Source organism: Chelonoidis abingdonii, chromosome 5, assembly GCF_003597395.2.
Source record: "Chelonoidis abingdonii isolate Lonesome George chromosome 5, CheloAbing_2.0, whole genome shotgun sequence".
NCBI lineage: Eukaryota > Metazoa > Chordata > Testudines > Testudinidae > Chelonoidis > Chelonoidis abingdonii.
Window position 1 is genome coordinate 94,584,892 of NC_133773.1, and position 21,505 is coordinate 94,606,396.

The 21,505-nt window shown below is 42.3% G+C and overlaps 1 protein-coding gene across 3 annotated transcripts in view; it reads left to right on the top strand.

Moving 5' to 3' along the window:
• FRYL (FRY like transcription coactivator) overlaps nucleotides 1–21,505 on the top strand; it is a 434,628-nt gene that overhangs the window by 12,381 nt on the left and 400,742 nt on the right. For all 3 annotated transcript variants that reach the window (XM_075066487.1, XM_075066485.1, XM_075066486.1), the window contains exon 2: nucleotides 11,097–11,308. The gene's annotated coding sequence lies outside the window, so the exon portion shown is untranslated. The remainder of the gene's footprint in view (nucleotides 1–11,096; nucleotides 11,309–21,505) is intronic.

Below are 21,505 nucleotides of genomic sequence, written 5' to 3' on the forward strand. Positions count from 1 at the left end.
TGCAGATGACACTAAACTGGGAGGAGTGGTAGATACGCTAGAGGGTAGAGAGAGAATACAGAGGGACCTAGACAAATTAGAGGATTGGGCCAAAAGAAATCTGATGAGGTTCAACAAGGACAAGTGCAGAGTCCTGCATTTAAGAAGAAAGAATCCCATTCACTGCTACAGACTAGGGACTGAATGGCTAGGTGGCAGTTCTGCAGAAAAAGACCTAGGGGTTACGGTGGACGAGAAGCTGGATATGAGTCAGCAGTGTGCCCTTATTGACCTTCTTGGCAACGGCATATTGGTCTGTATTGGTAGGAATATTTACAGCAGATCGAGGGACGTGATCATTCCCCTCTATTCAGCATTGATGAGGCCTCATCTAGAGTACTGTGTCCAATTTTGGTCCCCACACTGCAAGAGGGGTGTGGAAAAATTGGAAAGAGTCTAGTGGAGGGCAACAAAAATGATTAGGGGGCTGGAGCACATGATTTATGAGGCGAGGCTGAGGGAACTGGGATTATTTAGTCTTCTGAAGAGAAGATTGAGGAGGGATTTGATAGCTGCTTTCAATTACCTGAAAGGGAGTTCCAAAGAGTATGGATCTAGACTGTTCTCAGTGGTGCCAGATGATAGAACAAGGATTAATGGTCTCAAGTTGCAGTGGGGGAGGTTTAGGTTGGATATTAGGAAAAACTTTTTCGCTAGGAAGGTGGTGAAGTACTGGAATGGGTTACCTAGGGAGATGGTGGAATCTCCTTCCTTAGAGGTTTTTAAGGTCAGGCTTGAGATAGCCCTGGCTGGGATGATTTAGTTGGAGATTGGTCCTGCTTTGAGCAGGGGGTTAGACTAGACTAGATGATCTCCTGAGGTCTCTTCCAACTGTATGATTCTGTTAAAGGCACTATGTACTTCTTCAGGGTGATATTAACGTCAGGAATGGAGAGTTCTATTTGTCTGGCATAGTTGAGCCTCTTTACAGTAGAGTAGTGTGGAAGCATGATGCAGTATGAATCGGTAAAGTTTCCAGTGACCCTCTTGCTCTGCTTTAACATCTGGAAGAAGTATCTGCATAACCTGGAGAAAGTGATCCCAGAATACTGGAGACTGGGCATACTTCCAAGCCTGAATTTTCTCCAGTAGTAATAGCATATACTGGGTTACAGCATTATCAAGCACTTTAATAACATGTTGTAAGGACTCATTGTCTTCAGATTCAAACATCTTCAGAGTGTCTGCCAACCTTTGCCAGACAAATGATGAAATTACATGATACCTCCTTCCTGATCACACCATTTAACAAATGAATAACATTTCAGAGCACTCAGGGCCTCAGATGCTAGAATGAAGCCACAGAGCACAGTTGAATTGCTTATTAGCAAGCATTTGATCCGCACTACAAGCGGCATACACATCAGAAGCAACAGGGTCTAGTAGTCTTGTATGTCCCCAGAATTTCCCAATACATTCAGTAAAACAGTACAGGTCTGTCTCATCTTACACAGGGGTTCCGTTCCGTGCTTAGCGTGTAAAGAGAAAACCGCGTATAGTCAGAATTGCATTGAGTTGAATGGCGGGCGAAATCGCCTGCACTACAGAAACAGTACTTAAATTATTGTTTTTCTCTTTTTTTTGTTTTTGCTGACCGCGTAAAGCTGAAATTGCACATGTTAAATGCTTATAAGATGCGACAGACCTGTATAGGGTGTGAAAATCACCCAGGCTTATTACATTGAGAGAGAGTCCATTTCATTTGCTGAACAGCATATTGCTGCTGATTCATGGCTGAAGGCATGCTGCTGTCCTAAAGCTGCTGACATTTCCTGACATTTCAGCATTGTAGCCTAGACTGTGGTCATGTTAGATGGTCTGGTATTCATAATCGGTGCATATGCAAATGATGTGTAGATGCTCTTCTTTGTTGCAAGCTTGTGATTGAAACCAGTCCAAAATGGAACCACTTGAGTGGAAATAATATCACTGTTATTTGGTATTGATAGAACATCACAGGGTAGTAGTCTTAAAAGACATCAGGAGAGATCTCTGACAGTGTATACTTGTAGGTGACTAGAGTTTTTTTTTTTTTTCTCAAGTACTCTTTCATGATGAGTTAGTTCTGGATGTGCTCAAGGTTTTTCAGTTGCTGCATGCTGCACAGGAGAGGCTGATTGCCGGGGGAGAGTGTAAATGACTTTTCTCTCCCATGCTTCAGTGATAGTCCAGCATTACTAGAAATATCTGCAGACTGTTCTTGAAATACCATGCTGTAGCCATTGAATGGAAGGTATTCTTTTCATCAACGGCCTCTTTGTTGATGTCTGTTATAATATTCTTCATGGATGCTATTTCCATCAGTATGACATGGTACAATTCCATTTGGAATTAACACATTTCCCTGGAGTCTTTTTTACTTCAGTTTTTGCAGTGCTAGTGATTGAACCACCTCAATTCATCATAATTGATGCAGAATCCACAAAGATATGGTATGTTAATTAAATTGCTAGAACCAAACTCATGGTTTAGCTGTGCAGCAAGGCTTATGTGCAGTGGTGAGATAGTTTTTGAACTGTTAAATACTATGCACTCTGCAGTTGAAAGGCACCTTCTTTGATTGTCTTCTGAGGATGATGCTCATTGCTTGCTGAAGTATATTCCTCTTTATCAACCAAAGGACAAATTCCTCCACCAGTTGGAGGTACAAAAGTAACTGACCTCTAAACTACAATCACTCAGGCTTTGGATAATATTCTGGGGCTTTAATTTTGGCTGTTTCACACTGAAGGATTAAAGTGGCATTATACAAACTCACTTGTTCATTTGAAAGCTGTTCTTCAGACTCACTTGTCAGAAGAACAGTCACAAAACATTTTGATAATTTTAAGTTCCTGCTTCAGATTTATAGCAGCTTGGATAGCATCTGCTAATATTGTGCTGCACAGAATAGTGATTGACTTGCCTTAGTTATGCAGTGCATAGAATGAAATTGCAGAAACATAATGTTTTTCGAATCTTGCCTGTAACTTGCTACTGGAATATCTTGCAGTTTATATAACTGAAGGAAAAAGGGCTTTTGTCTTTGTAGCAGCTTGGACAGCAGAAAAGCATTCTTGTTGTTCAATCTTCAGCAAAAACACAGTGTTACAAGATGACTGTGTTGTTGCAGTGCAATTAGATAGTTTTGCTTTAAGATTTATTTTACTCAAGTAAGAAGAAACTTGTCCTCTCCTCTTTTGAAGTGCTGCTTCCATTACATTGGTTGGTCTTTCACAGGTTTCTGTTTTATGAAGTTTCTTGTGTGTGCTCAAGCAGACAGTGCAAAAGGACCAGTTGCTGGAGGACATGGTTGCTCTGGTTTATAAGGAAGCAGGTAAATGTGGTGCTTTCTGCTTAGACTGACTCTGTTTTCTTTCCTGGGTTATTGTCACGCTGTCTGGAGTGGCTCAGGTTTGTGAGTGTCTTCCTCAGGACAGATTGTCAGTAAAGAGGGCAAACACCCTAAATTTAGATTTCACCAAGCCGGTGACAAAAGTGAACTCCTGGACCACAGACAGTCCCCTTAGACTCTCCAGTCTATCTTGCCACCCAGACAAACTGGACTTTGTGATAAAATGGTTACTTACACCAAAAATCACATAACATTTAAGTTGCTTCCAGTCCCAAGAGACTAGTCACTTACCTCAGATCAATTGGTTCTCTAGATCTTACACCAAAGACAGCACTGGTAGCTAACTCTATAATCAAAGGTTTATTAGCTAAGAAAAGGAAACGAGAGGTTTAAAGCAGGTTTAACAAAAAAACGGCAGCACGATCGCGCCACTCCACTCTTGGGCGGCAATTTGGTGGCAGGTCCTTTGCTCCGAGAGGGACTGATGGACCCTCCGCCGAATTGCTGCCGAAGACTCAAACTTGCCGCCCTGGTAGCGACCGGAATGCTGCCCCTTGGTATTGGCTGACCCAAGCTCCTGCTTCTCTAACTGGTGCCTGGAGCCGGCCCTGTCTGGGGATCTCCAATTTGCATCTGCTACTCTTCCCTGTAAGAGTCCAAACAGTCCAGAGATGCAGGATCTTTCCTTGAATCCATATTTACAACTGCTCCTCACAGAAAACAAGCTAACAGTCACTACCCACATAGGCTTTTCCTTTGTTGTTGGAGAGTGAGGAATGCATTTTGACTTCGGATCATCATACATAATTATCACTTGCTTTGAAATGAGCACTTTTCTGTTAAAGTTCTTCCTCTTCCTCTCTGGAACTACTGCGCTTGGAGGAAGTTCATCTATTGATGTACTCCAGGCTAGAATGGCAAAGTATATCTTCTTGTCAACAGTTGTTGTGTTTTTATTTATAGGGTTTCAAACTGGATTTAAAAACAAAAAACTCCTGTTGACTTCACTGGGAGCAGGACTAGGCTTGTGGTTTTGGTTGCATCTTGCAGTGTTTTGATATTAGATTAGTATTTTTTACATCTAGGGAAATGACTATGTATAGATTTCTGTTGGTTCGTGCGGGTGGTGTTACTAGCTGAAAAAAATTGATAACATTTTCCATTAAATATCTTTTCCTCTTTATTCAAGGTTAGCATTCTAGATGACAGATGACCTAGTCATTTTTGGACATTAAATGGAAATGTATTTTGTTGTCTTTTGACCTATCAGTTACACAATCTAGAATCTTCAAAAGGAGGATGAGGGAAAAGAAGTGCACGTCTTATTGTTTTTTATTTTTTTTCCTTTATACCAGTAGCTTTATGTTTTGGACACTGGCATTCTTTTTCAGAAAACTGTTAAAGATGTTGAAATGTCTTATCCTACTAACTTCAATGAGAATACTTTCAATAACTCCAGGATTGTTTCAGAGATAAAAGAATGTGAAGTTGTAAAATTGAAATCTGCATTGCCTGGACATAATATATCCTTTTATGCAAACATTGTGTACTTGGAGTCAGTCTCTTAAAAGTAGGAAGTTGTCAAATGTAACTTTTAAAAATTCATTTTCCACTTCTCAAGTTCTTGGATGATGCAATATTGGTTTAAAATCCTGAATATACTATATATACTTGTTCATAAGCTGAATATTTTTGGTAAAAAAGTGATGGATCAAAGAGCATGGGTCAGCTTATAAATGGGTCTACACCAAAATTTGATGATTTTAAACTCTATGGAATCATTGAATTGAATATCTAATACATTGTCATTTTGTTTACCTGGAGTGTATGCAGGCATGGAGCCCCTCAGCTCCCTGTAGCCGCGGTTTGCTGTTCCCAACCAATGGGAGCTGCAGAAAGTAGCATGCAAACTGCATGCCACTGGGAGCTGAGGGGCTCCATGCCTGTGAATGCTCCAGGTAAACAGAACATCCTGGCTCGCTAGAGGCTTACCCTAATGGGCCAGGAGCCAAAGTTTGCCAACCCCTGAAATATACAGTCGGCTTATGAAAGCATCATACAGTTTTTGCTGTTTTTACCTAACTATTTTGAGGGGTCAGCTTATAAACGAACGGGCTAACGAACGAGTATGTATGGTATATCGTCATTCCTCTTAAGTTATTTCATAACTTCTTTTAATACACAACTTGTATGCTGATTAACTCCTTAATTTTCTGTAAGCACATCTATATTCTTAATGGACTAGAAGCTTGAGTTTAGACTCTAGAACTGTGTCTACAGCTGGAATTTTCTGACGTTCTTCTGCCATTGCTCTATTGATGGTGCAACTTCATGGGTTCTAGCAGCAGTGGTGGTGGTAGGCCTTAAGTACACTGGACATCTTACTTATTGCTTAAAATTCTTAGCAGTAGAGCTCCAGTGGTAGGAATGCTATTGTAGACCTGGTGGTTGTTGGCATTTTGATTGCCGGGTTATGCACAACTGCTGTATATTTAGACAGTGGTATAGTGTTCAGAACGCTAGTATGAGAGAGTGCTGACTGAAACCTAGATGTAGTGCATTAGTCTATCAAGTAGATTACTCCTATGGGAATTCTGTGCTACTGCATAATGCAGAATTTGTGCAGAATTAATGTTCCCTGAAGAATTTTACTTTTTCCCATAGAATTTGTGATTTCCACCAAAATGTGTATTTTGGTGGAAATGAAAAATTTCAGCTTTTCACATAGCTAGGGCTGTCTGCTGAAGCCCCAGCAAAGTGACGCTTCCTGAATCTTTTTCGTTGTCTGTATTGTTACAGACATACTTGCTGACAGGTATTTTGAAATACATTACCAATATAATTGAAATTTGAGTGATTATATTGTGTTATTTTGACCAAAAATATGCAGAATTTTGCAGAATTTTAAAATTTGGTGTGCAGAATTTTAATTTTTTTTTTTTTGGGTGCAGAATTCCCCAAAGAGTAGTAGATAATGCTGCTTGCAGGGGGGAGAGAGGATCAGCAATGCTCTGTTTTGGTGTCCTTAATGTATAGTAACACTTTTTCACAGGAAATATTAAGAAAATCATTATTTCCAGATGATGAAAGTTCAGCTGGACTTAATGTGTTAATTTTTTTCCTCTTGAGTCATATTTGCATCTTAAGTATAACAAACAAACCAGTCCTCACATTTTGGGAAGAAGGATCACCTGAACAGTCTTAACTCTGACCTTGCATCACCATCCTTTTGATTGTGGGGGTGGGGATGTTGAGTCATTCTTTTCAGTCCGTGATTTACCTACAGCCCTTCTGTTGGGAAGAATGAAACTCTTAATTGTATAGTGGCAGTTGAACACTCAAGGCTTAATGCCCTGAGACAGTCCACAGAAAGACTTAGCTGTGATTGAGCTAGCATGCTAAAAATAGTGTAGCTATGGAGGCATGAGTGGTGTACGGGATAGGCCTCTGTGGGTATGGCTACATTAGAAATTTCAAAGCGCTGCCCCGGCAGCGCTGTGAAGTGTGAGTGTAGTCAGAGCCGCAGCGCTGGGAGAGAGCTCTCCCAGCGCTGCTTATAAACCACATCCCTTATGGGTGTAGCGTGCAGCCCAGCGCTGCCGCCCTGATTACACTGACACTTTACAGCGCTGCATCTTGCAGCGCTCAGGGGGGTGTTTTTTCACACCCCTGAGCGTGCAAATTGCAGCGTTGTAAAGTGCCAATGTAGCCAAGCCCTGAGTACATACCTAGGATCTTGGACAGGATTATACTTGGGGCCGCAAGCCTGTGACACCTCAGCTGCCCTTCTACTTTCAGCAGGCAAGCTCAATCAGAGCTAGAGTGAGTAAGTCTCACTGAGCTGAAAATTTCACTTTCCAGCTCCAATGTGGACTTACACTTAGGCTTTAGTCTTGTGCAGATCCACTTGCAGGTTTGGGGCCTTGCTTTCTGGTTTCTTAATAAATAGAATCCTAGCAAAAGTAAACCTTACCCATTATTCCTAAAGAGCTCTAAGTTCAGTTTTGCCCTCTGCTATCTTTGTGTGACCCTGGCTGGTTCTGCTTATTAGTTCCCAGATGTTCCCCTATGGGTTTGATAACCCTCCAGGCCTCTGTTTCAGTGACTTCAGGCTTAAGAATCTAGCCTTCCTAAAACTCTCAATAGCACTGTTTCTTATTGAGGAAGGAAAGTCTTGTGGCTCAGGCACTGGTCTGGGGCTTAAAAGACTTTTATTTCTGTGAATAGACAAGTACAATTTGTAGCATCTAAGAACCGTTGTCAAGAATAAAGGCCCTGTCATGCTAGGTGTTGCATGGAAAAATAACAAATAGTACCTCCGCTCCAGTTTCAATTCCCACCTCTTCCTTGCACAGGTTATTTTAAGCTGTTTGCCCCAATTCCTCATCTGAAAAATTGTAACAACAATACTTCCTTTTTCTGTCGTGTCTGTTTTAGATTGTGAGCTCTTTAGTCCAGGGACTGTCTTATTATGGGCTTGTAGTATCTAGAGAGGGGACCTCTAAATTCTATTTCCGCACTAAAAAGGTGACTAAAATAAGTTTCTAGATCAAACTATATCACTCAACACTTCCCATCTTAAACCCCGCTCCCCTTTCCCCCCCAAAAAGCCAGAAGATTCCTTGAAAGATGAAGACCTTAAGTTTCCCTCCTCGCCCTCAAAAACTGCTCCAGATGTTTTCAGGTGGCTTTGGCAAAGTTTCCAGGGCAGGTGAGAGTCAAAATCTGTCTGTTGTGCACTTATGAAAGATGTGCAAAATTGACTGAGCATCCTTTTAACAGTTAAAATGTCAAAAGATAAACTCTCTCTCCATAATGACCTAGGTGGAGGTGAAACTAGTGTAGTCTGTGTGGTCTTATGTGGCTGAATTTTGCTAACTTCATGTTCACGTTTTATGGATCTTATATTGTCTCCCAAACTTAATGAACAGACTGAAGCTTCTGGGGTTGGCAGTTGTGAAGATGATGGGTGGTGGTGCTGGGGATTTTGTCATGCTGGATCTCCTTTTTCCTCACTGGGTTGAAGAGCACTGCAAAATATATACACTGTTATATCTTTGAATTACTTTGGTACAAATTCTGGTACCAAACCTCTTTTTGACCCTTCCACCTTGCATTCCAACTTGTAGTGTGAGAAATTTCTGCAAAATTATTTTGTGGGTTTGTTCCTGCTCCGCTGAAGTTAAGTCGAGTTTCTCTGTTGACTGCAAAGAGAGCAGGATTAAGCTCTATAATGGGAAGATACTTTAGTGAACACTATAAAGAGAGGCTGCTCTTGCATGGACTTGCATAAGTCAGTCACACGTTCAGGCAAGATATGTTGATTCCTAGTGAGTCACTTTTATTTAACCATTGAATCAATGTTCACCACTAAACTGGCTCTGGATTGTTGCGTGCATTTTCTTGATGCAGTCTTAAAGGTCTGTGTTATACTTCTGTCCCTTCCCCCTGCTCTCATTTTGCACCCTCCCAGAAACTGTAATGGACTGCAGTTTGTCCATGGGACAGTCAACACCACAAGCACAATTCCTAATACTTGAGTGAAATTAGTATCTATTATTGGAGGAAGGCTTTCACAATAGGACAAGTCTTGTAAAATGCTCTGAAAAAAGTCAGTATTAGGTTTAATCTTATTTCCTCCACTAGGTTGTTCAACATTTGGAGCTCCCAATCAAGAGTGCCTCCTCTCTGACTCTCACTAACTTTTATTCTGGATGTGGTCCAGGACTACATCTGTCTTGATAAATCTTGAATGGATCTTTGTTAATGCTGTACAGAAGAAACTCACAAATAGTGGGAATTTAGGGCTTGTCCATGTAAAAAAGATGACCTGCATGACAAGCCACCTAGGGTGACCAGATGCCTAAAGTTTATACCGATAGTTCCAGTATTTGGGGTTTTGTCTTATGTAGGTGCTTATCACTCTACACCTCCCCATCCAGATTTTTCACACTTGCTATCTGATCACCTTAAAGCCACCTAACGTGTGAATTTAAACTATATTGAAAATCCCTTTGTGGACCCTCTTATTTCTATTTTAAGTGTGGGTGGGGGCGGGTGGGGAGTCTGGCCTAAATCTCTTCCATAACAACTTAAATTAAACAGAAAAAAATGTACTCCCCGGTGAGATAAGTGTCACAAACAATTTAAGTTAAACCAGTGCAAATTTGCAATATAGACAAAATGTAAGGATCTGTTCCTTCTGCCACTGGAGCAGAATTTTCCAGTGGGTTTCAGTGCCTTTGGGATCTGATTCTGACTGCAAAGAAAACAGAGAAGCTAATTATATGTTAAAAGTACTGTCAAATGTACAAAGTAAACAAACTGAAAAATGTGGAAACTTGTAACTGCTCTTTCAGATAAAATAGAAGAACCTTAAGTGCAATATTAGGTAAAAATTGGACAGAAGTAAGATTTAAGATAGTGTCACTTCATGTTTTATAAGGATGGTCAAAACCTATTTATTTATTTTTTTTAGAAATTGTACTAGTAACAATTGACTTGTTTTGTTAAAGCATTACGTTGTATCTTAGTTTATATAACTTGCTTCTAATGTTGCAAAATCTTAGATTTCCTCTGGGCAGCCTGCTCCCAAACTTTTTGAAACCAAACTCTTCTGGATGTTGCTTGCTCTTTAATTTTTTTAAATTCTGTACATCTTAACCAGATTTTATCTTGTGCTCCTGGAAAACTTTTAATTAGGAAGTAGAATCAATTGTGTATTTTTTTTTTCTTTAAAGTAAGATCATGTGTCATTGGGAGTGTGTTTTCCCCTGGCAAACCGGTTTCCCATTGTTTACTTCTAAGAGGAAACCAGTAAATGCTTGTTGCATCAGAACTCTGATAAAATTGTTCTTTGAGTATAGCTCTGTTTATATGCCTGGAGTCTTTCATACAATGAGCAAAAGAAACTCTGCTTATCAGAACTAAATGAATGGGAGATGTAGACTGCTGTTGCATGTTGAGACTTGAATTGTTGAAAGTAGTTAAAATTGCTTGATCTGCCTCCAGGGTAAAATTAATAATTCTCCTAAATATTCATGTGTTTGCTATAGTTTGGTAGTATGGAAGGAGAACAAAAAAAGCAAACCCTGCAGTGTAGGCAAGTTGCAACATGAGTGTAACTTACAAGCAAATTTCCACAGTAGGGAAAGCTCATGATTTTTGTGGTGCCTCATTAAGGAGGCACAGCTGCATTAAAATGGTGACTTTGTCTTTCTTATAAAGTGATTTGGCTCCACAGAGACAGTATAAATATTTCTGAATGGAATTTCTCTCGATAGTGAGAGCTCATATACATGTGATTGAAACAGAAAAACTTATCAAGTTTAAATACATATAAAACTCAATAGGTAAACTCTCTTAATATAAAAAAGTATGCCTTTTGCCTCATGTATGTACATATTTCCATAAAATATGAAACAGGATCTGACTGTGAGAACTGATCCTTTTAAACAGTTGGGATCTGGAAAGATCAGTGTCTAATTTTCTGTTGTAGGAAAGAGAATTTACTAACTCATTTCTGAATAAAGATTACTAATTCTGAAATCTAAGATCTATATTTTATTGTGGCTTTTAATTTTTAAGAAGTTGTGTTTTAAGGTTCTTTGTGAAAAATTCTGGATGTTGTTTGCCACTTTCAGTGATTAAATGTCTCTTAATTGCAAACTGCTATGAGAATTGACTAAGCTATTTTCCCCTCTTCCCCTCTTTTTCTTTTCAGATATTTTAAACGTCATTTCTTTGTGCTGTACCTGGAGCCTTTACCATTGTTCAGCTGTATACCAGGTGACTCGTACTTGTATGCATCTTTGTATCTACTTTCACATCCTCAAAGCAAAAGTTGGACTCCTGGAAAGAAATGTCTTGATGGATCCATCTTAAGTGTGGTGCACTAACAATTTACATTGTTGATCAACAATGCCTTCCAAAGTGGTAAGACCATATTAAAAAATTATTACATTATGGAACAAAAGATACTTTTAGATGGATTGTCTGAATACTGTTCCCTACTCATGTCCCTGTGCTCTTGTACGTGTAACTTCATACAAGAGCTTCAACTAATACTTCAGATATCGGCTGTTACTTACTTGGCATTAGGGAATTAGTGTAGATAGAGTATTGAAAGGGACTACCCCATCTCTCATTACTTTTCTTACGTACGCAAGGGTACCAGTTTAACTAAATCAGTGCAACCCTCTTGTGTAGATACCTGTTTTTGGAAGAGTACCTTATACCAATTTTAGCTCAAGTTGATTCCTTACTGCTACTGACAAGTCACAAGGCATCCTTGTCATTACTCATAAGGCACTCTTAAACCAAAACAGTTGTCTACAGAAGGGGGGTTGCATTAATATAACTAAATCAGTATCTAAGCAAGTTCTAAATCTTCCTTTTAGGATGTTGTAATTCATTAACCTTTAACTGTAATACTGATAGACTATGTGACTTTTACTGGTGGCCTTTGAGAACAGGGTTGAGGCATGTTGATGGACCACGACTGGGAAATTTTGCAGTTCTGTTGCCTCTGCTATAGTATTTATCCACAGAAACAGAAGATTCTTCTTCCAGTGCTGGTACCTATGTGTATCCCACACCTGGGATATGCATGTGTACCACACTGTCATAAGCATAATTCCTAATTCTGAACCTTAGAGTCCAAAATGTGGGTGCCTACATGAAACCTCCAAGCTTAATTACCAGCTTGGATCTGATAGCGCTGCCACCAGCCAAAAATTTCCAGTGTTTGGCTCATCGGGCTCAAAATTCCCTGGGGACCAAGCTCAGTGCCCTGTCTTTACCCAAAAGGAATAACCCTCCATGTCTTCTTCTTCCCCAGGCTTCTTCCGGGGTTCTGGAGTTAGACTACCTTTGAGTACAAAACAGAGGGCGAATTTACTTCCCCTACTTCTTTTTCCCCCTCCCAGTCTTTCCCTGAGAGAGACCGTAATCCTGGCACAGGGATTTCTATCCCCTAGAGCCTCACTTAGAAAAGAAAATCCAACAGGTTTTAAAAAGAAAAGCTTTATATAAAAAGAAAGAAAAGACATAAAAATGCTCTCTGTATCAAGATAACAATATACAGGGTCAATTGCTTAAAAGAAAAATATGAATAAAGAACCTTATTCAAGAAGAAATACAATTTAAACATCCCAGCAACTACACACATGTAAATAAAAAAAAAACAATAAAAGCCTATTGTTTTTCTACCTTTGTACTCACAACTTGGAAACTGAAGATTAGAAGCTTGAAGATAGAAAGATCCCTCTCATAACCGAGAGACAGACAAAAGACCCACACAAAGGGACACACACCCAAACATTCCCTCCCTGAGCTTTTAAAAATCCAGTTTCCTGATTGGTCCTCTGGTCAGGTGTTTGGTTACCTTTGTTAACCGTTACAGGTAAAAGAAACATTAACCCTTAGCTATCTGTTTATGACACACACTCATGAGTCTAGCAAGCAGTCTCCGTTGGTTGTGCATGTGCCTTACATCTTTGTGCTCTAAACTGAGGTTATAAAGGAGGGTGCAGCTTGATGCCTTTCCAGTTGCTTCTTATTACTGTATGGTCTCAGCTGGAATCTTTGGTGTCCTCGGCTCCTTTTCTATGTCACTTCTGTAAACATAATGTAAATAATTTTGGTTTTTAGTATTTTTTTTAGTATAATGTAAATAGGTCCATCTACCCCACCTCCAAGAAAGCTGGTATTCTGCCTACAGTTTCTGGATTCAAAAACCTGTTTCCTGCCTCACTGTTTTTCTGTGAGTGATGAACATCAATTCTCCCTCTACTGCCTGTGTTAGGCTCACATCTCCCCCACGAGTTTTGCACTTGGCTGTCAGGACCGGAGATCTAGAAAATATCTGATGGAGAAGACGATGAGACCACAATCAGATGTGGGCTTCCCTCCCTCCCCCCATACATCAGTCTCATCAAGCAGACACTTGGTGATATATTTGCATAAACCTCATGCCTCAGATGAAGAGAGGAGAGTTCATTCTCTGGATGTCTAAAGAGAACTAGCCTCTTACTACAAAGAACAGAACTTGTTACAAAGACACCTCCATATATTTGTTTCTATAGCAGTGAGATCAAGGGGTCAAGCTATATCAGTGCAGACTTTGAAAATGAGTATCTGATTGTATTATCCTTTGCTGTCACTTAGCTCTCATCTCTGCATCCCTCTCTTTCCCCCTGCCCTACTTGCTGGTGGGGGTGAGAGCTCATTCCATGAGAGCACAAGCAACCTTTGCTGAATCTCTGAGACATGTACCTCTACTAGAAATTTGTAGGGCAGCTAGTTGGAGCTCCATGCACACCTTCAGAAGACATTATACCTTGATTCAATCTTGTATTGCAGATAGTAAATAATGCCCCAGTGTATTTTACTCTCCTAACTTGCTTTGGACACTGGTCTTCATTCCCGGTCTGGTGATGAAGTTTTGACCCTTGTGTCTTCCCTCTCAAACCTGCTACTTGCTGGATTATGGACTCATTGTCATAGTAGCGAATTCAGAGGTACAGAATATGTTGACTGGAACTTGCTATCTCTTGTTTAGAATCATAGAAATGTTGGAGTAGAAAGGACCTTGATAGGTCATCTAACTTGTTTTGCTACTAACTGCACCAATGAAAATCATTTTAAATGCCAACAGCAAACATTTAGGTTAGTTCTCACATATATATGTGATTTGTGCACATATATATTCTGCTGCAGGTGTATGAGCTCCCAATCCACTCACGTCAGAGACTTTTGCCAGTGGTACTTCTAGGCAGTGCAGGTACCCCTACTCTTCTTGTGCTCTCACATGGGGGCATGAAAGGGGCATGTCCTACCCTTCACTCTCAGTTCCTTCCCACGTCTTGTGTCTAGAGTTGAAGCTCCCTGTAGCATTTGCTTCGGTTAGCCAGCATCTTTTAGCTTTTAGCTGTTAGTAGTTTGCTAGTTAGTTACAGTTTAGTAGTTACTTGGGAGTTTTTCCATATTAAAATCCTCCAGGAATTAAGCAATGTGCTATGTGCAGGGCTGCTCTTCCATCACAGATAGGAAGAAAAGCTGTTTGTGGACAAACAGGAACAAATGCCCTACCTATATCTCCTGCCCCACCAGGACTAGAAGACACAGGGATTTTTGTCTTAAAGTTCACCTCATGAAAGAGGTGATGTGTCCTGCATTGGAGCTGAGCTCCAACTGTGAGGCAAGGAACTTAGAAACAACAAGGAGCTCCCCTCTAACTGCTTTTGATTCGAAGCACAAGTGTGGTGACAAATGTCACGCTTCACTGTCAGCCTTGGTGATTGGACTCCAGGTATTCTGTGCTGACATGAGCACAAAGTATAGGTTTTCTCCCTGGAAGTCTTCTGGTAAGTCCTCTAGTACTGCTGGTCTCATCTGAGACAGCACCATCAACTCTGGTTCATTCAGGGCTGTTCAGACTGGTGTCTTCATCTGTACCGGGTCATTCTTCCTCCTTTCATCTGATTCAGTCAACCTCTGCACTGTTGGCATTGTTATCCATACCTGTGGTGCCCCTCCTCTTGCAGGGCTCCTTGTCAGTAAAAGATCTTCTTTGCCTTTCCCTAATGGGCTCTCCTTTGCTGCAACCAACCCCAGTGTTCTCTGCTTCACTGATGCATCTGGGCGCTGTTGATGCACTCGAGGACATTGGTGCTGTCAGTTCCATTTCAGAATTGTCTCTTTGACCTATTAATCTGGCACCAGTCACTTGTATGGGTTTCAGCCACCCCAGTCTTCTCTTTTCTTGAAGCCCAATGTGTCTTCTGTACCTAGACCACCTACATCCCCACTGGGGACTGCTCCTCGCTATTCTGAAGAGACTTGTATTTCTTCTTCAGACTCTGAAAGGGATGAACTTGTTTCAGCTTTGAGATCTTTTAGACCACCTTACATGGCTTCTACAACTAGGAAACCTAAAGGCCAGAAATGGTTTTCCTATAAGGAAGCTCCAGAATGGTGTCTCCTGCCGTAGATTGCTCAGACTATGTAGTATCCTCTGATCTTACTCGTCTTGGTGTACTCTGAGTGACCCTAAATCTCCATCATGGTCACTCTCTAGAGGAAGTCTCATCCAATGCAGGAAACCTCTGCTCGGGATCCTGCTATCATCCTTCCACCTGCTGTGCTGGAACCCATGGAGGAGAGGAGAATTAATAGAAGAATCTTTAGATAGTCTCCATATTTCTTCATCTTCACCAGATGTTGACCTCCTCCAGAGGAGAATAGCTGCTTCTCTAGTAATTCAGGCAGAGCTTGTGCAAAAGAATCCCCACACCCTCCTTGAAGACTTGCCATTTCTGTCAATGAAGCCTTACTGGAGCTAGCAAAAACTCTCTGGCAGACCTCAGCCTCTCTACGTCCTATGGCCAAGTGAATGCATAGGTGAAATTGTGTTGCTCAACAAGATTTTGACACTTTTTTTTTTTTTTTTAGATCCATCCTGTGCCTGATTCCTTGGTAGTCATAACTACTAATTATCAGAGGGGTAGCTGTGTTAGTCTGGATCTGTAAAAGCGGCAAAGAGTTCTGTGGCACCTTATATGTTTCAATACGTTTGTTAGTCTGAGCTTTCATGGGCGAATACCCCCTTCATCGGATTCACCCACGGAAGCTCATGCTCTAATATATTTGTTAGTCTATAAGGTGCCGCAGAACTTTTTGCCGCTATAACTACTGAGTCTCATCAGTCCTGTCCTAAAGCCTATTGCATGGATAAGGAATTAGAAACTAGATTTATACAGCTGAAAGGCTTATTCCACCTCTACTCTCCTGACAACAGTGTGAGAGTTACCTCTGCATTTTCCTCATCAGTTTAAGTTCTATGTGACGAAGTTCTATGAGCTTGAGGACAGAGTGACATAGACTTCAAAAATGCCTTCTGTTCCAGTGGAAGAAATCTCTCACCTCATCTGATATTGTGGGTTGTTCTACAAACATTATGACCCTTCCTCCTTTGGAAGTGCTGTTACAATGTGCAAAGACAGCTTATGCTACTCCTGCATCCAGACGGTCTATGTCAAAAGAAATTGTCAAGACAAACTGTACTGGCTGCCTCATGAAGGATTTTAATTCTTCCAAACTTCTCATGCTCCCAGTTTGCTGATAGTGGTTATAGCAGTATTGAGTTAAAAAAGAGGCCAAGTTCACTGCCTGTGACAAGGAAGGCATAAGGTGCATACTTTGGGCAGCAGGAGGTTTCTCTTCTGTATCACTAAGCATCAGTACCTCTTAACAATCTGTAATGTCCAGGTATTAGTACTATCTGTGCGAGAAAATGGCTATGTTTGCTGTGGCCTTCACTGATGACCGAAGGAAATTAACCAGGGTTCTGATAGCAGAAGGACTGTTTAGTGGCCAAGCATAGTCTGAGGGCATGTCTATACTACGGGATTATTCTGATTTTACGTAAACCGGTTTTGTAAAACAGATTGTATAAAGTCTAGTGCACGCGGCCACACTATGCACATTAATTCGGTTGTGTGCGTCCATGGTCCGAGGCTAGCATCGATTTCCGGAGTGTTGCACAGTGGGTAGCTATCCTGTAGCTATCCCATAGTTCCCGAAGTCTCCCCCGTCCATTGGAATTCTGGGTTGAGACCCCAATGCATGATGGTGCAAAAACAGTGACGCGGGTGCTTCTGGGTAAATGTCGTCACTCATTCCTTCCTCTGTGAAAGCAACAGCAGACAATCATTTCGTGCCCTTTTTCCCTGGATTGCCCTGGCAGACGCCATAGCAGGCAACCATGGAGCCCGTTCAGCTTTTTTTTCTGTCACCGTATGTCTATTGGATGTTGCTAACAGACGCGATACTGCAAGCGCTGCACAGCAGCATTCAAATTGCCTTTGCAAGATAGCAGAGACGATTATCAGTTGTTCTGTACCCGTCTGCCATGCCATTGTGAAATTGGTGATGAGAGATGACGGTTATCAGTCGTTCTGTTTCTGCTTGCTGCTGTCATGGGTGCTCCTGACTGTGCCTTAGCTGAGGTCGGCTGGGGGCGCAAAGACAAAAATGGGAATGACTCCCCGAGTCAATCCCGCCTCCTTTATGGTATCTAAAAATAGAGTCAGTCCTGCCTAGAATATGGTGCAAGTGTACTAGAAACCAGTGTACCAGAGAGCACAGCCGCTCCATGTCAGATCCCTGCAGAAATGATGAGCTACATGTTCTAGGGGGTGCCCTGCAACAACCCCACCTATTGGTTCCCTCCTCCCCCAACCCTCCTGTCCTACCATTGCAGTGTCCCCCATTTGTGTGATGAAGTAATAAAGAATGCAGGAATAAGAATGACAGGAATAAGAGAACACTGACTTGTTAGTGAGATAAAATGAGGGGAGAGGCAACCTCCAGCTGCTATGATAGTCCAGGCAGTACAGAATCTTTTCTTTACACATGAAAGGGAGGGGGCTAATGGAGCTCAGCCCCCAGTTGCTATGATTGAAGATGGTTACCAGCCGTTCTGTACCATCTACCGGGAATCACCAGGAGTCATTCCTATTTTTACCCAGGCGCCTTCAGCCGACCTCACCTGAGACCAGCCAGGAGCACTCACGGGATGATGACGAGGACAGCTACTAGTCCTACTGCACTGTACCGTCTGCCATCGGGGGGGGGGAAGGGAGAGGATACTGCTGTTCACTGTCACAGCACCGCGTCTACCAGCAGCATGCAGTAGACATAGGGTGACATATAAAAAAAGTCAAGAAACGATTTTCGCATTGACTGGTGGCGGGCAAAATACTTGTCTGATCGCTGTTATGGGGTCACTATTTCCTTCACAGCTCCGTTACAGAAGACGAAATGAGAAAGCAGTTGAAAAACAATCTCCCAGGCTAATGATACAGAGTCCACAGCACACTGCTGCACGACAAACGTAACTCGTAAAGCCAAAGAATCATATGGATGACGCTTCATGGAGGAAGGAGGGTACTGGTGACTTCCAGCTATCCACAGTCCCGTGGTAGCGAGCTCCGGAAAAGCATTTTGCATCTGGCTGAGCTCCTCAAGCCTGTAGGGTCACACACATTGTCTGGGGTGGTTCAGGTCGTATAGGCGTTATATACCCCCTTCTTTCCCCCCCGTTGAATGCTGGAGCTCTTTTTGGATTTGGGACTGCATCGCCACCCGTCCTGATCAGAGCTCCACGCTGGGCAAACAGGAAATGAAATTCAAAAGTTCGCGGGGCTTTTCCTGTCTACCTGGCCACTGCATCCAAGTTCAGATTGCCATCCAGAGCAGTCGCAATGGTTCACTGTGGGTTACCGCCCGGAGGCCAGTACCGTTGATTTGTGGCCACGCTAACCCTAATCCAATATGGTAATACCGATTTCAGCGCTACTCCTCTCATCGGGGAGAAGTACAAAAACCGGTTTAGAGCCCTTTATATCGATATAAAGGGCCTCATTGTGTGGACGGGTGCAGCGTTAAATCAGCTTAACGCTTCTAAAATCGGTTTAAACGCGTAGTGTAGACCAGGCCTGAGATTATCATTTTGACTCCTCTGATGCAGTACCATCAGCCATAACCTTGAGACATCACACATGGCTCAGATCATCTGGTCTTCTACGAGAAACTAGGATGCAGGTGTGGTGCCTTTCAGGGGTGATTACTTATTTAGTGTGAGGAAATGAAGAGGTCCTAGGGTGGGAAAATGTGACCACCAAGTGAACAGACGATCCCTAGGGGGTCTACCAACTCCCAAGAAGGCCTTGGGTGTCTGGTTTTAGATAGTATAGAAAGCAGTACTTGTCCTCATCTTCATATTTCTCACAGTGATGCCAGTACCAGCAGCAACGGATGAAGAACTTTAAACCCATTATAAAAGGCAAACAAACATCTTCTTTGTCTTTTGCTTTAGACCTCAAGTTTTGATGTGTGGTTCAAGTGCTTTGTACCAACTTTGAATCCCTCCTTTTTTTGGAAACACTTTGCCACTTGTTCAGTGCCTGAAGTATCATCACTCCACACAAATGGATTCTGGAGATAGTTCAAAGGAGTTATTCTCTGCAATTTGAATCCTTCCCTCTTTCCAACCTGCCCTCCATCCCTTTTAGGGACCCCTCTCAAGAGAGCCTACTGAAATCAGAGGTGTACTCACTCCTGGAGGTGTAACGCTATACAAGTGGTGCCAAGGGAATTGGAGATAAAAGTTTTTATTCCAAGTGCTTGCTGATCCTGAAAATAGGTGGAGGTCTCAGTCTCCTATTTAGATGAAGGAAATCCATGGAATCGTTATGGACAATCACTGAAAGAAAGAATTTACCTTGCAGTAACTGTGGTTATTTGAGATGTGTTTTCCACATAGGTTCCACTACCTGTTCTTCTTTCCTGCTACTAGTCCTAATTCTCTGGGATTCTGTATTTGCAAAGGATCTATCTGACTGGTTTGGCCCACTCTGTCTTTAATGCTGTCTGGTGGAGGGCATAAGGACATCAGAGGCCCAGATATGGCCCCAACAAACACTGCTGGCCAGAATAATTTGATTTTATGTGTGGCACATGCGCCTCTCATGATAAGAACCACAATTACAGTAAGATAAGTATCCATTCTTTTCACTGTATCTCAGGGCTATATCAGGGGCTAATGCAGATTCTAATTTATGTGGTGGATCCATCTTTTTCATAGTTATACCTATAAATTGCTGGTGGCTTAGTTGTGGCTTTTTGGTGGTGGTTGTTTTTGCAATCCAGAAAGCCAGTGCATCGAACCAAAAAAATCTTAGTTGTGCTTGTCTCTCTCACCTACAGAAGTTGTTTAGATAATATCTTTTATTGGACCATTTAGAGACACAAGGTGGGTAAAGTAAGACATTTTGAATTTTTAATGACAATACAGTGTTGTTTGTTTGCTGAATCATGTAATCAGGATTCCAGCAATATCTCAAACTTGTTGAATTGGAAAGATTGTATTATAACAAATTCCTTTGAACAAATTCTTTCTTTCCTGCTGAAAAATTGCTTAGAACTCCATAGGACTTGTGTTGAGGTTCTCTGGATAACTTTTGAATTATTATAAAATTTAAAATTTGAATGTATGAGTCAGCATTGCCTGGGGGAGGGGCGGCAAGTGGGGCAATTTGCCCCGGGTCCCACAGGGGCTGCCATGCAAATGTTCTGGTCCTGGCCCCGCCTCCGCCTTCCTCCATCCCCCGGCGCCTCAGAGCGCCGTGTTCAGGAGTGGCCCTGGACAGAGCTAAAGTGGCCTGGCTTGGGTGGAGCCTGAGCCCCTCCCCACTCAGAGCCTCATGGTAAGGAGGCGGGGCCTAAGCTCCTCCCCACTCAGAGCTGTGTGGTAAGGGGGCGGGGCTGTGAGCTCTGGTCCTGCCGGAGCCACACTGCTGCAGCGCTGTCCAGGGGCCAGGGCTGCTCCTGGACACGACGTGCTGAGGCTCTGGGGGGCAGGAGGCGGGAGTAAGCAGCATGGAAGGGGGCCAGGAGTCCCAGGGACAGTCAGGGCACAGGGAGTGGGCAGAGGTTCTGGGGGGCGGTCAGGGGACAGGGAACGGGGGGTTGGATCATGGACATTCCGAGAGTCTGTCAGAAATCAGTGGGGGGGTGGGGGTGGATAGGGGTCATAGTGGAGCTGCGTCTGGGGGCAGAGCTGTACTGGAGGCAGTGTGGACCTGCAGGTGGGGTCGGAGCTGGTCCGGGGGCAGAGCAGAACGAGGTGGCTTTCAAACTGCCAGCCAAGGGCTGGCCAGAGCTCCACCACATGCCCCCCCAAACATTCCTCGTGCCCCCTAGGGGAGCACGCCCCACAGTTTGAGGACCACTGACTTATAGGGAGATGACTCTTTTTCACTTCCAGACTAGCTTAAAGGGAATATATCTGAGCAGAGAAAATTTGCCTACAAAATACACCACTGCTTGACCCAAAGACTTCATGCACTGTGTAGATTTTTTTAATTATAATAATTATTATTATTGTTGGAACAATCTTGTTTCCCAGAACATAGCAAGCATATAAATAGCTACTGCTTCATTTATATCGGCAGATGATATGTTTACTATGACACTAAATGGTTTTAACAAATGTTATCTGTGTTTTTGCCACCACTCAAAAATGAAGTGACTGACCTCTTTCAAATACATATTGGACACTTTCATATA